The sequence below is a fragment of the Haemaphysalis longicornis genome, unplaced genomic scaffold, assembly GCF_048455015.1.
Source record: "Haemaphysalis longicornis isolate Haplotype H1 unplaced genomic scaffold, Haemaphysalis longicornis Haplotype H1 scaffold_14, whole genome shotgun sequence".
In the NCBI taxonomy this organism is placed as follows: Eukaryota; Metazoa; Arthropoda; class Arachnida; order Ixodida; family Ixodidae; genus Haemaphysalis; species Haemaphysalis longicornis.
Window position 1 is genome coordinate 19,023,171 of NW_027526245.1, and position 15,694 is coordinate 19,038,864.

The following is a 15,694-nucleotide window of genomic DNA, read 5'->3' on the forward strand; positions in this document are numbered from 1 at the left end:
TGCACATCGAGAATCGAGTTATTAAAGTGGGATGAAACAATACGCCAGCTTCCACAGCTAAATGGTGCACTAAAGCACGCAAACATTTCCTATCACCGCTGTTTTCTACTTTAACCAGAGACAGGTGCTGTTGAAATATTTTACTTTCAAATAAACTAAATCTAACACTCAAAGTAAATACTTCACTTGGGAATTGAACAAAAATGTAGTCTATTATTTAAGAGAAGGGCCGTTCCGTTAGTTTTCGCACTTTGCGAAGACGACGGCCGATATTTGCGCGGATATCCTTGTTACTACGAGAAAGGCTGATTTTGGTTGACTTAGCGAGTGAGGCAAAAGTCCCACAATTGTTTACAGCAGCGTGTACAACAACTCTGTTTAAGTCGTCAAACTTTTGGAAAGGTTTAAATGATGGAGGAGGCGTTTGGCCAGCCCGAATATGGTCAATATTTTACGCGGAAGTGCAAGTGATCAAGAATTTATAAAATATCTTTTTTTGCAGTGATAAATGCAATAGGAATGACAAATGAAAGGCAAGGGCTCGTTTCGTGCCATTTTCTTCTTTGAGTAAAATATTATTTTAGAGTAAAAACTGTTTTTCTAATTCCAAGATGTTCGCAAGCGCGTGAATAGTTTGTAGGCTTCTAATCTCTTTTTTGCATTGAAATAAAATTGCGCATATTACTGCCTATGCGTTTAGTTTTACCATATGATGGCGAAGGCGGATGCGTTTCACCTACTTTCGGTAGGTCTTGGCGTTCAAACGGGCCCTAGGCAGGCGTGGTCCTTTAAGGGACCTGGCTTGTGAGCACGTGCCCCGGCCACTTACGCTGCTGCTGACCACGCGTTTTAGCGAACACGCCATTTCTGGTCGGCGCTAACCAGTGCGCAGATATGTATAGTTGAGTGGAATACACTCGAGCGCACTGAGGACGTTGTTAAATGCGGAGTACTTTTGTGGTCCGGCATGTCGTCGTAGCTCGTTCGCTGTCACGCAATCTAGCCACGGTACCCATTCTTGTGCCAGAGCGCCCTGCACAAATTCGCTGCAAGGGGGCCAGGCGCCGACAGCGGGGCCGATTGACGTCTCGACCAAACCGTTCGCGGACGACAGACCCAAACTTGCATCGGAGCAGAGTCGCCTCTCCTTTCCCCGTCGTGGCGGCTCGGCCAAATCATGTATCGGGCGAACGGCCGGCGATAGGCGTGCAGCGACATGCCTGGAGAGGGTGGCGCTGTGTAGCCCTCCTTTTCCCTGTCATGCTGGCTCGGCTGACGCAACCGCTTCGCCTCCATTTGTCGTATTTCAAACTTCGGCCAGCGATAGTTCTTATTGGGACGATTCAAACCACTCGCGGCTGCAACGGACTCCCGGGGGTATAATACCCGCCTGCAGGCACAGCGAGTGTGCCACTTGATCGGTGGCACTTTTCGGGGGCACCGAAGAAAAAGGTGCTGTCGCCTTTATGCGAGCCATATAACGCCCTTGTTGCCCTTGTACATGCTGCATATAAATGTTGCTTCACCTTTTCCTCGAAACTTCATCGCTCTGCTCTGCGCCGCGTCGATAGCTGGCGAAGCAAGGCAACGTCAATAGACTGGTGACTCCGCTCGAATGGCCAGTCCCAACCGTGGTGGCTGCGGTGAGGTGGCCCAGTCCCAACAGCGGTGATAGCGCCGGGAAGGCTGATTCCCAACACTGGTGACAGATGGCTGATTCCCAACACCACGCGGTGTAGCGGCGTAACGGACCGAAACCGAGGCCGGGAAAAGGGGCTTCCTTGTCCCTCGATTGCTAAGCCACTGCTAATTTTTGTATTAAAACACTACAGATCGCGAATGCAGTTGGACAGCTGGCGTTGCGGAAATATGATGCTTGTCAGCATGTTTGTGACACTTCTTTACGCCGTTGGCCCCTGCTGGTTCGGTTACCCCTCGCAAAAAGGCAGGTCTGAAAGCTGACTGGTGGGGGCGATTTCTTGAAGGATAGACCACGAAATTTAAGTGCCTCAAAAAATGATGTTAAGATAATTAAAAGAAACCCGTCTGGACACAATCCGAAAGTGTCCGCAATGGCGTGTGCCACGCCTGCTGTGTAGCTTCAGAACTTTGTTCCAGAAATGATATTTATCGCTTTTTGTCTTTCTCTGCCTTTGTAGAGCCAGCAACAGGCTGCACTGCCGCAACAAATGGCTGATGCGCCCACAGTGGAACAAGCGCAGGGAGACCAACGAGAACAACCAAGGAATAAGGTTCTCGACCAGAACACCAGCATGGCCAAAACGACGTAACCGGTGTGGCCTTCCCCAAAGGCGCATTCTATACAGCGCTGTCCCGTCCTTGGCGCCACTCGATGAGCACCACTGAACTTTCCCTATTAAACCGTAATCAGTGTGAACGTCTGTTGGAGCTACAAACTGCGCTCATCTCAGCACGAACACAAGCCTCGCAGCTCACGGCAGCAAGGTCACATATACCATACTGCTCAATTTCACCCGCAAAACGTGACTGGCGGTCAGTTCTCCTCTTCGTGTGCTCGTGGCACCGGGCAGCCAGGCATTGAAGAAGTAAAAACAGGGGGTGTTAGTTTTTCCGATTATCAACAGCAGCCCTCATTGGTTCTACTGCCAGCTGATTAACCGTCAGGGAAACGTTTGAACGTGCCCGTTAGAGTTACGTTCGGTGCAGCATGGTATGGTTGGTCGCATATGTGGAGAGTTTTCATTTTCCAAGGGGAGGTTGCTGCCCCCCCCCCGTACCCTCTCTGTCTATATCTGCACTGCCCTCGTCGTTATTCGGGACGTCACGTGTGCTGCTCAGTTCGTTGTACTGATTTCCTGTTCCCACGATGTCAAACTGGGGTGGGACTTCCTTTCTCAACATGGAGCTGTCATCGACTGCGGCCGTGCCGAAGTAGAGTTCTTCCCGTTCATGGATCATACCGCTGATGAACTGAAAGCTACTTCTGCCGTAAAACAAGTCCTCGCGGAAGGAGCCCCTGATATCTCATTTCTGATTTCCAACATGCATAGCGAGGACCTCTGTTTTGAAAGTCTTGGTGCCAAAGGTAGCTTAAGAGGGTTCAACGCGGGTCGACCACTCTCGACATGATGTAGATGCTCGAGTCACGGACCGGAAGTTAAAAAGAAGGTCCCCTTCGCCCCAAGTAGTCCGAGTGGCACTGGCTACCTACCCCAAGCACAGCAAACAAAAATACCTTAGCATAAATACCCAACAAAGCAGTGGGGAAACAGCCCCGTCGTTAGCATGGTGGTCATCGCACCACGCAGGTATTCTGGAGGTCGTTGCTTCGGATCCCACACGGCGGGCATTTTTTCACCACTTTCTGACTCAAAACATTCTTCGTCTGTTTCTATGACCTACCGCATTCTCCCCTTTGCTTTCCGAGGTTTTCTTGACTTCCAACACGTATTCGGTCTTAATTCACCAAGCCCCTCATTTCCCATTTCTGATTCCCTACATGCATAGCGAGGGCCTCTGTTCTGGCTGTCTTGGTACCAAAGGAAGCTTAAGATGGTTCAACGCTGCCCGACCACTCTCGACATGTCGTAGACACTCGAATCATAACCCGGAGGTTAAAAAGAAGGTCCTGTTGCGCTGCAGGGCAAGCGTACCCTCAATCTGGCGAAGCACCTCACTGGAACGCTTGTGTTAGAACCAGTCACACGCGCCTATAGCTGTTGCCCTAGAGTGCCGGTATGTTTGTGTGTGTGTGTGTGTCCGTTCAATCAGCGTCGAAGCAAGACCAGTCGTTGCAAAGAGTTTGCACTCAAGCGCACGTGTAAGAAAAGGGAGACGCCGGCCAGAACCGATCGGTGCTCTGGCGTTCCGCGGGCAGCGCACGTGGAATAACTATGCTCATGCTGTTTCCCACTCTCCCTCGCGACGGCGGGGCTTAAAAGCAAACGCGAGCTCCGCCGCTGGGTTCTTTTTCTCTCTCTTCTGTCGGCATGTGAGCCGTATTTAACGTGGCGTCTTCGGCGTCCGGCGTCGGCTTTTAAATGCAGAGCATTTCAGTAACTTACAAATGTCACCCGCGTTGACGTCCGTCGTAGTCCGCACCGTCGTTGTCCGCACCCCTCCCCGTACACTATATAAAAAAAGCGACCATTTCGTCATATCGGCAGTGGACGCCGCCGCCGACGCTTATCCGCGCCAGACAGCGCACGCGAGTTTAAGCTGGTTCCGATGCTTGGCTGACTGGCGCCGAAATGGGGGAAACTGTCGCCACTGCCGCGGATCCTCCCGCTGCGAAGTGCCAGGAGGTGGCGCCGCTCGTCGGAACCCCAGCAAAGAAAGAACTAAAACTAAAGAGTGGCAAACTGTTCGCATGGGGACGCAGTGAAACATCCCCCTCGCGAGGGGCACGATCAAATGCAGAGAATTTCCGGGGGCGCACGACGTTAAGTTGTTTGCATTACGTTAATGTTGATGCACTTGTGGCAACTGCTGACGACAGAGCGTTCGTCAGCAGTAATATGAATGAGTCAACGATATAAGGCGCGTTAGTAGCGTCCCATTCTGTGTCGGCCTTGTGGCGCAGTGGGTAGAGCACCATGTACATTGCGTTCCGCCCGCTCAGTCGAGGGATCGAAACCTGGCGCCGGATGGTATTTTCTTTTGTATAGTGTAGGGGGAGGGGTGCGGACAACGACGGTGCGGACTACGACGGGACAACGCGGGTGACATCGTGAGTTACTGAAATGCTCTGCATTTAAAACTACTATCTGGCGCCTGGTTTCGATCCCTCTATCCTGCGGGAGGAACGCAATGTACATGGTGCTCTACCCACTGCTGCCACAAAGCCGACACAGAATGGGAGGCTACGAACGCGCCTTACATCCTTGACTCATTCATACTACGTCCCACCCCCTATGCGACGCATTTACTCGAGTCCCACTCGCGGGGAGATGGGCCCAATTTTACGATAGTAAGCGAAATAAGTGACCGCCATGAACAACGCGTTCTGGACTGCGCAGTAAAGTGCCGGCACGTGCGAGAACCGCTCGCGCTGTTCGTTCCAGGCAGGGGGCGCGTGAGCACTGCGAAGGCGGTAAATTTGAAGTGCTTTGGACAAACCTCCCTTCAATTCATCAAGAGAGAAGTGAAGGTAGTAGCACTAAGCCGATAACGGTGCCACAGGCCGTTATGGCGAATCGCTGCTCTGCATTTACGACAGCTTTCACGTTGAGTGGAACGGCTTTAATTTTTCTGAGTCGGCCTCGAGCTCTACTCGGCCTAAACGTAACAGCCCCCTTCTCCCCGAGTAGTCCGAGGAGAACTGGTTACCTAACCCCAGCACTGGAAACAAAAATACCTGCGTATAAATACCCAAGAAAGTGGTGGCGAAACAGCCCCGCTGGTAGCATAGTGGTCATCGCACCAGACCGGTTTTTCAGGAGGACGTGGGTTCGGTTCCCACCAGGCGGGCATTTTTTCACCACTTTCTTTCTGAATCAAAAACTTCTTCATCTGCTTCTATGACCTACCGCATTCCGCCCTTTGCTTTCCGAAGGTTTCTTGACTGCCAACACCACATCATCATCATCACCACCAGCCTATCTACGCCCACTACAGGGCAAAGGCCTCTCCCATTATTCTCCAATTACCTCGGTCCTGTGCTAACTGTGACCAATTTATCCCCGCAAACTTCTTGATCTCATCTGCCCATCTAACTTTCTGCCGCCCCCTGCAACGCTTGCCTTCTCTAGGGATCCAATCTGTTACCCTTAATGACCAGCGGTTATCTCTCCTTCGCATTACATGCCCTGCCCACGTCCATTTCTTCTTCTTAATTTCTACTAAAATGTCTTTAACACCAGTTTGCTCCCTGACCCACTGCGCTCTCTTCTTGTCCCTTAATGTTACACCTATCATTTTCCGCTCCATTGCCCGCTGAGTCGTTCTCAATTTAAGTTGAACCCTATTAGTGAGCCTCCAAATTTCTGCCCCGTAGGTGAGTACCGGTAAGATGCAGCTGTCATACACTTTCTTCTTCAGCGACAATGATAGGCTGCTATTCATTCTCTGAGAATGTCTGCCATATGCACCCCACCCCATTCTGATCCTTCTAATTATCTCTGCCTCATGGTTGGGATCTGGGGTCACAACTTTGCCTAAGTATATATATTCGCTTACCACTTCCACTGCCTCGCCATCTATCTCAAACTGCTGTGCTGTCCCGAGGTTATTGATCATTACTTTAGTTTTCTGCATATTAATTTTCAGGCCCATGGTTCTACTCTGTTCACCCAGTGCGGAAAGCATGCTTTGCAATTCGTCCCCCGAGTTACTTAGCAAGGCAACGTCATCAGCAAATCTGAGGTTACCGAGGTATTCTCCATTAACCCTTACTCCCACCTGTTCACAATCCAACGTTCTGAATACTTCTTGTAAGCATGCTGTGAATAACATTGGAGAGATTGTGTCTCCTTGTCTGACACCCTTCCTTATAGGTATTTTATTGCTCTCCCTATGGAGGATGATGGTAGCTGTAGACCCATTATAGATATCCTCTAGTATTCTTATATAATTCTCATCTACCCCCTGGTTCCGTAATGCCTGAATGACGGCTAGGGTTTCGACCGAGTCAAATGCTTTCTCATAATCTATGAAGGCTATATATAGGGGTTCAGTACACTCAGCGCACTTCTCTATCACCTGATTGATAGAGCGCACTTCTCTATCACCTGAACGAGACAGTAGTTCAGAGGGGATAGACATCCCACCAGTAACAGCCGAAGAAGTAAGGAAGGCTCTGAAAGAAATGAAAGGGGGCAAAGCACCTGGTGAGGATCAGATAACAGCAGACCTCTGGAAGGATGGCGAAGAAATTGTACTTGAAAAACTGGCAAACCTGTATACGCAATGCCAACACTTACTCTGTCTTAATTCACCGAGCCCCTCATTTCCCATTTTTGATTCGCTACATGCATAGCGAGGGCCCCTGTTTTTGCAGTCTTGGTGCCAAAGGTAACTTAAGAGGGTTCAACGCTGGTCGGCCGCTCTCGACATGTCGTAGACACTCGACTCACGGCCAGGGGGTTAAAAAGAAGGTTCCCTTCAACCTGAGTAGTCCGTGTGGCGCTGGCTACCACCCCCAAGTACAGGAAACAAAAATACCTTATCATAAAAACACCAGAAAGTGGTGGCGAAATAGTCCCGCTAGAGCATAGTGGTCATCGCACCAGACCGGTATTCTGGGGGTCGTGGGTTCGGAGCCCACCCTGCAGGCACTTTTTCACCCCATCCTTTCTGACTCAAAAAATTCTTCCTCTGTTTTTATGACCTACCGCATTCCCCCCTTTGCTTTCCGAGCTTTTCTTAAACGTCAAATCTTATTGTCTAAATTCACGGAGCCCCTCATTTCCCATTTCTGATTCGCTACATGCACAGCGAGGGCCTCTGTTCCTGCAGTGTTGGTGCTAAGTGTAGCTTAAGAGGGTTCAACGCTGGTCGGCCGCTCTCGACATGTCGTAGACACACGAATCATGGTACGGGGGTTGAACAGAAGGTTCCCTTCACCCAGAGAAGTCCACGAGGCGCTGGCTACAACCCCCAAGCACAGGAAACAAAAATACCTAAAAAAAAACCGAGAAAGTGGTGGGGAAACAGCCCCGCCGGTAGCGTAGTGGTCATCGCACCATACCGGCATTCTGCAGGTCGTTGGCTTGGATCCCACCCCGCGGGCATTTTTTCACTACTTTCGTTCTGGCTCATAAAATTCTTCAGTTTCTATGACCTACCACATTCCCTCCTTTGCTTTCCGAGGTTTTCTAGAATACCAACACTTATTCTGTCTTAATTCACCGAGCCTCTCATTTCCCATTTTTGATTCACTACATGCATAGCGAGGGCCTCTGTTCTTGCAGTCTTGGAGGCAATGGTAGCTTAAAAGGTTTCAACGTTGGTCGGCCGTTCTCGACATGTTGTAGACACTCGAGTCACGGCGCGGGGTTTAAACAGAAGGTTCCTCTCACGATTTAGCTCCGCGTTTGTGAACCTAGGAGGGTAGCGGTACCCTCCAGTCGAGAGACGACATGCAGCGTGCTGGTGGTTACGGTGACTGACCGAGAGCAGCCGTGCTCATCGGTGTTTATTAGTCAGCCGCCCACAATGTTGTCCACCGAGCCTGGTGGGGCCATCGAACTTAGCGACCAAAACATATGAGGGTAGTGGGGCGCCACACGCTTGCCATAACCCTCGCCACCAAGTTTGTTTGTACAACACAAACACAAAACACCTGTCACCCCAGCGAGTAACGTTTCGCCGGTGCCCGCTGTCTCTCACTTTGCCTGAGCACAGGTGTCGAAGCAGTTGTGGCAGCATTGGGTGCCGTCTCTGTCACTCTCGCACCGTCCGCCAGCCTTGCAGCTGTCGCAGTACTTGCACGTCGCGCCACAGTGGCGCGAGTAGCACAAGCCTCTGGTGCTGTGCTGGCAGCGGTCGGTGTAGTTGGCTCCCCTGCCTGCTGGCTTCCTGATGGGCGGCTGAGGTTGCCAGGCGAGGCTTCACATGATCAGCATGCCGGTGCCACGTGATCCCGTCCGACATGCGGACGAACAGCTACGACGCACTGGCAGGAGAGACCACGTGCCCGGCAGACCAGGGTGGACCAGGCCAGAAGTTCCTGGCAAAGACCGGAGCCCCAGACTCCGGCAAAGGCCCAGGACGGCAACCTCGGTCGGCCGCCAGCTTTGATTGAGCTGCTTCAGGAGCGCTGTGAACCGGAGGTATGGCTGCAACACGTCTAACGGTGTCTTCACCATCCGGCCCAACAGGAGGTCGCAGGGGCACGGCCCGTGACGTCATGGGGTGTGGTTCTTTACTGGAGCAGGAACCGGGCAATCTGCGTCCTGAAATCCCCAGCCTTGCTCTTCTTGAACTTGTCCTTCACTGTTTGCACCACCCGCTCGGCAGCACCATTCGACGCAGGGTGGTACGGCAGAACCATCATCCGACGGATTCCGTTCATCGTCAGCCAGGCCAAGTACTCCTCACTGGTGAAAGCGGCACCGTTGTCGGACACGATGACGTCCGGCAACCCCTGGGCTGCGAAGACTTGCCGCAACGCCGCAATGGTTGCCGAGGGAGTGGTGACTGGCAGTACCTCCACCCACTTGTAGAAGGCGTCCACCACCACCAGGAAGTTGTAGTCCTTAAAGGGCCTTCCGAAATACACGTGCAGGCGGGACCAGGGTCTCTCCGGGAACGGCCAGGGGGTGATCTCCACATTGCGCGAGGCTCGCTGGTTCTCCTGGCAGACTTGGCAGCTCTGCACCATGCGAGCAATGTCCTGGTCCAGGCCAGCCCACCAAACATTTGACCGGGCCACCATCTTGGTCTTCTCCACGCCTGGATGACCTGCGTGCAGCAACTGCAGGACCCTGGACCGCAGGCTCTGCGGAATCGCCACCCTGGAACCCCACAGCAGGCAGCCCTGCTGCAGGCTCAGCTCGGTGGCCTTGTGGCTGTATGTACGCCCCGCCAACTCCTCCTCTCGGGACACCGCCTTGACCACTTGCGACAGGACTGGGGCCCGGCTGGTCACCTGCGACACTGCCGATCTGGACAGCACCTCTGGGTAAGCGTGCTCCAGCATGAACACATCGGCAGGTTCAGCAACAGCAGCTGGCACCTCCGGCAGGGGCAGTCGGCTCAGGCCGTCAGCAGGTGCCAGGTGCTTTCCCGGATGGTAGACCAGCCGGTAGTTGTATGCCGCGAGCCTCAAGGCCCAGCGCACCACTCGAGGCGATGCCTGCACTGGGACCGCCTTGTCAGGCCCCAGCAGTCCCAGCAGCGGCTTGTGGTCCGTGATCGCCTTGAACTTCCGGCCCCACAGGTACTGCTGGAAGTGCTCGACCCCGAACGTGAGGGCCAGGCATTCCTTGTCAAGCTGGCTGTACTGCTGTTCTGCAGCATGGAGGCGACGGGACGCAAACGACTCAGGGCGTTTCTGGCCATTCTTCTCCCGGTGGGCCAGGACAGCTCCCACGCCGAACGGCGACGCATCTACAGTCAGGACGACAGGCTTGGCCGGATCGAAGTGCACCAGCACCGGAGCCTTGGTGATCAGCTCCTTGCTGCGCTGGAAGGCCAAGTCCTGCTCCTTCTTCCAGGCCCACTGCTGTCCATCACAAAGCAGAAGATGCAGCGGCTGCAGATGCGACGACAGGTTCGGCAGCAAGCTCCTATAGAAATTGATGAGGCCGAGGTAGCTCTGCAGCTCTCTCTTGTTCTGGGGCCTGGGCGCCTTGAGCACAGCCGCAACCTTGCAGGGTGCCGGGGCTAGGCCTGCCTTGGAAATGACGTGGCCTAGGTACTCAACACTGGGGCCAAGAAAACGCACTTCTCCAGCTTGAGCCTCAGCCCGGCATCCTCCACTCATGCGAGGACATTGTGTAGGTTCTGCAGGTGTTCCTCGTCGTTGTTACCGGTCACCAGGTTGTCATCCAAGTACACCGCCACGTGCCTCTATCCCCTGAACAGGTTGTTCATCTCCCTCTGAAAAATGGCAGGAGCTGAGGGCACGCCTAACGGGAGGCGCGTGTACTGGAAGAGTCCCAACGTTGTCGATATGGTGACATACTTCTGGGATGACTCCTGCAGCATCAGCTGCTGGTAAGCATCTCTGAGGTCGAGTTTGAACTTCTGTCCCCCGGACAGCGCCGACCAGAGGTCTTCAATGCGGGGCATCGGGTACTTTTTCACGGTACCGACGGGGTTTATGGCGGCCTTGAAGTCCCCGCATTTCTTACACTGCCGTCTTGCTTCAGTACTGGCACGATGGGAGCAGCCCACTCCGAAGATTTGACGGGCACCAGGATCTCGTCACGCTGCAGCCGTTGGAGCTCCTGGGTGACCCCGTCCTTCAAGGCGAATGGCAGCGGGCGCGGCTTGAAAAACCGGGGCTTGGCTCCCTATGGCGCATGAATGCTCGCCGCCGTGCTGGGTAATGTGCCCACCCCGGGCTAGAACAGGGCCTGCAACTTGGTCAGGAGGCTCGGGACGTCTTCCACTGCACGCACTGCTTCCTGGTACTCCGGCAGCCGCGCAACCAGTGCCTGGATCCAGTTCCGGCCCAGCAGCGTCGGCGACGGCCCCTTGGTCAGGTACAGGGGGAGGGTGGCCTCCCTGTCGCCAAGGCGAATGCTGAGCTGGGCTTGACCCTCAACCTGGGCCAGCTGTCCAGACTAGCTGCGCAGAATGACGCCCGACGCCTCCACGGACACGCCAGGAAAGGTGCGTCTGAAGGCTTTCCCGGCCATGACCGACACACTGGCCCCTGTGTTCAGCTACATCGAGATGGGGCGCCCGCAAATCTCGACGGGAAACAAGTATGGTGTGACGGACGGCTGCACTGTGCCGCGTGCCACTTGTCGAAAATCTGCGGGTCTTCGGCCACGACGTGAAGCCTAGCCGTTGATGAACCCGAAGCCGCTGCCGCACGCCCTCACCGCCTAACCTTGTGCCGACTTCCTTGGCCGTGGGCTGGTGTGGAACCTGTGTTTGGCGCCGGCTGCTGCTTCCATCCGTCCGCCGTCCTCCCTCGGCACGCCCGAGCAATGTGCCCAGTTCTACCACACGCACAGCACTCTGCTTGCGCGAACTGGCACTGTGAGGGAGGGTGGTCACCACCGCAACGACTGCACCTGCCGTGCGGTGTCGCCATCTTGTTCACCGCCGCCACCGCCGACGGTGAGTCGGCTGCACGCGCTAGCTTGCCCGCGTCCTTGGCCGCAGCCTCCATCGCCAGCGCTGCCTTCACGGCGTCGTCCAGCGAGGGGTCGGCAAGGTCCAGGAGTCGCGTCTCCATGGCGGGGTCGTTTATGCCGCAGACGAAACGGTCCTGGAGCAGCGAGACGAGCTGCTCCCCGAAGGCGCAGCCGCTCGCCAAATCTCGCAGCGTTGCGATGAACTGCCCGAGCGTCTTTCCGTCTCTGCGGCTCCGGTTGTTGAAGCGGAAGCACTCCATTAACGTCGACGGAGCCGGGCTGTAGTGCGAGCGATGCGTCGCGAGCAGCTCACCCAGCGATTGTCTTGCGGCGAGGCCGGCTTGAGCAGGTTGAGCAGGAGAGCGAAGACGCGGGTCCCGCAGCTGGCCAGGAAAAGGTCTCGCTGTTTTGCCTCGGGAGTGTTGTTCGCCCGAAAAAACACGCCGATTTGTTCCTCGTAGACCGGCCAGGTGGACCCTTCACCCTCGAACAGCTCGAGCCTCCCGTATAGCGGCATGGCGTAATGGCGGCAGTCTTGAAGGGGCTGTGTCTCGGTGTTCTCGGGGGCGGCGCTCTCGGTGGCCTCGGCCGCTCCGCCGGCTTCTTCCCTCGTCGAAAGTGTCACGATTTAGCCCCGCGTTCTTGAACCTGGAAGGGTAGGGGTACCCTCCAGCCCAGAGACGACATGCAGCGTGCTGGTGGTGGCGGTGACTGACCGAGAGAAGCCGTGCTCGTCGGTGTTTATTGGTCAGCCGCCAACAATTTGCCCACCGAGCCTGGTCGGGCCCCTGAACTTAGCGGCCAACGCATATCAGGGTTAGGGGGTGCAACATACTTCTCACAGTTCCCTTCACCCCGAGTAGTCCAAGTGGCGCTGGCTACCATCGACAAACACAGGAAAGAAAAATACCTTAACATAAAAACCCGAGAAAGTGGGGGGAAACAGCCCCGCAGGTAGCGTACTGGTCATCGCACCATACCGGTATTGTAGAGGTCGTGGGTTCGGATCCAACCCGGCGGGCATTGTTTCAGCACTTTCTTTCTGGCTCAAAAAAATCTTAATCTCTATCTATGACCAACCGCATTCCCCCTTTGAGTTCCGAGGTTTCCTTGACTGCCAACACCTATTGTGTCTTAATTCACCGAGCCCCTCATTTCCCATTTCTGATTCGCCACATAAATAGCTGGGACCTCTGTTCTGGCAGTCTTGATGCCAAAGGTAGATTAAGAGGGTTTAACGCTGCTCGACCACTCTCGACATGTCGTAGACACTCAAGTCACGGCCCGCGGGTTATAAAGAAGGTCCCCTCCACCCCACGTAGTCCGAGTGGCGCTATCTACCACCCCCAAGCACAGGATAGAAAAATACCTGAACGTATAAACCGGAGAAAACGGTGGGGAAACATCCCCGCCGGTAGCGTAGTGGTGATCGCACCAGACCGTAATTCTGGCGGTCGTGGGTTGGGATCCCACCCGGCGGGAATTTTTTCACCACTTTCTTTCAGACCCAAAAATTACTTCATCTGTTCCTATGCCCTCCCGCATTCCCTCCTTTGCTTTCCGAGGTTTCTTGAATGCCAAAATATATTGTGTCTTAATTCACCGAGCCTCTCATTTCCTATTTCTGATTCGCTACATGCATAGAAAGGGCCTGTGTTTTTGCAGTCTTGGTGCCAAAGGTAGCTTAAGAGGGTTCAACGCTGGTCAGCCGCACTCGACATGTCGTAGACACTCGATTCACGGCCCGGGGGTTAAAAAGAAGGTCCCCTCCACCCCGAGTAGTCCGAGTGGCGCTGGCTACCACCCCCAAGCACAGCAAACGAAAATTCCTTAGCATAAATTCCCTAGAAAACGGTGGAAATCGCCCCGCCGGTAGCGTAGTGGTCATCGCACTAGAACTGATTTTCTTGAGCTCGCAGGTTCGGAGCCCACCAGTCGGGCATTCTTTCACCGCTTTGTTTCTCACTCAAAGAATTCATCTCTTTCTATGACCTACCACATTTCCCCCTTAGCTTTCCGAGGTTTCCTTGACTGCCAACACTTTTCTGTCTTAATTCACCGGGCCCCTCATTTCCCATTTCTGATTCGCTATATATATTTTTTTTATTAATGAGTGTGTCAAACCGCTGAGAACATGAGACGCCGACGGCCTGAGACGCTTCGCGGACCAGTTAAGAGAGAATAATTATACCTAAGTGCAAATAATGTTACTGTGTAGTTCAAGGACATTAACCGCAAAATAACACTTTGGTTTAATCAACTGATGGCCTTGTCCCAATATCCATGATATCAGTCCTAATGGCAGCTTTAAACAATTAGGCTAGATATGGTAACGAACGAAGCTGTTGCCGTTCACTAGGCACTTTTTCGCTCAGATCTTATGACGTCACTGGGGCGTATTAATTCGTTTGTATGACGCCGACCAAAGCTACCAATAAAAATCAGGTCTGTGAGATTTAGTGGTTCCTAGAGTTCTATTTCACCGCGTCTGTTCATTGCTAACATGTTAATAGCGCCCTGATAAGTAGTTTTTTTTCACATTAGGTCAGCACTGGCGTTTATAGAGCCGAGAGAGAGAGAAAGAAATAACTTTTATTTGTCCAGTTTGTGGAGGAGAGCTAGACCTCCACCCTAGGCGTCGGCCAGGAGCCCTTGGGTCCTAGCAGCGTCTTCGGCTAACTGGACGGCCCAAACTTGATTCGCCGGGTATGAGCTGAGCAGTACGGTCTCCTACTGCTCATTAGTGCTAATTTTGCGGCTCTGAGGACTCGCCTGAGGACATTCCCATAATGGGGCTCTTCTATTTACACTCTCGGACTCACCGCGGATAGCCTGCGGGTAGCCCGAGGATTCCCCGAAGCCATAGGGATACATGGGAAAATCGAATGTTGGACTGCTTCTCGGGGAGTCCGTGGTGAGTCCGAGACTGTAAATCGAAGAGCCCCAATATATGTGCAAAATCGGCCCCTTACTTGCATTTCCGACATTTATCTGAAAACTGTACACGATAACAATGACTATAAGCGACGGGGTTGGGGAACGAGCTCGTCTGAAGAAGCCGCCAAACCACAGATTGCCTTTTACTGAGGGATGGATGAGCGGGGGGGTAGCGGGCTCGTTCAAGCCGGTAATGAGTAGTCAGCTCCCTGTAAGACACAAGCCTGTCTCTGCCCGTCTAGCGAAGCGAGTGAGCGTCTGGGTCAGAAGTGTCGACGCCAGCTCGGTCGGTAAAGCCTCGAGCTTCATCCTGTGCACACTCGTTTCCGGCCAGGCCCGAGTAGGCCGGTTCCCATATCAAGTATATCTTCCCGTTCCGCTGGTCATGGGATCGAGATTTTAGGATTTTGGAAGCCTCGGGGGAAATTCGCCCTCTCGAATAATTTAAAATAGCCGACTTAGAGTCGCTAACAATGAATTTATTTTTGAAGAAGCTGTCATCGCCTGGGCGATGGCCGCCTCTTCACCCACCTTTGTGTCCGTCGTGCGGACCGAGCATGAGGCAATTGAATCCCCACGGAAATTGACCACTCCGAGGGCCATGGCGTCGCGAGTAATGTAATCAGCGACGTCTACTTATACCACGTCCTCTGATTTTTCATATCTTTTGTGTAGGGCTTTGGCTCTGGCCTGTCGCCGCTCTTCATTATGTACGGGGTGCATGTTTTTCGGTAGCGGTAGTATGTATATGCGATTCCCTATTCCGCTAGTAGGTCTATTTTGGCTCATGGTATCCCTGCAGGAAAAATGCCAAGCGATTTGAGGATCTGTCTGCCGGTTAGACTCTGGATAAGTCGTTCCCGGTGACAGCCTTTGAGCTTCGATAATCTCGCAGAGGGTATTGTGAAGCCCGAGTGCCTCGAACCATTCTGTTGGGGCTGTTAACGGGATCCCTATGGCCTGTTTATAAGCCCGCCTTATCATGGCACTTAGCTTGGCTTCTTCATCGCGTTTCAGGTACC

The 15,694-nt window shown here is 53.6% G+C and overlaps 1 protein-coding gene and 1 non-coding gene across 2 annotated transcripts in view; one reads left to right on the forward strand and one right to left on the reverse strand.

The window, feature by feature from the left end:
• Positions 1-15,694, reverse strand: part of LOC144164992 (uncharacterized) — a 709,659-nt gene that overhangs the window by 326,547 nt on the left and 367,418 nt on the right. The gene's annotated exons all lie outside the window — the stretch shown is intronic.
• Trnay-gua (transfer RNA tyrosine (anticodon GUA)) lies at positions 13,144-13,216 on the forward strand. Its single transcript has one exon. It is a non-coding gene; the product is annotated as a tRNA-Tyr (tRNA).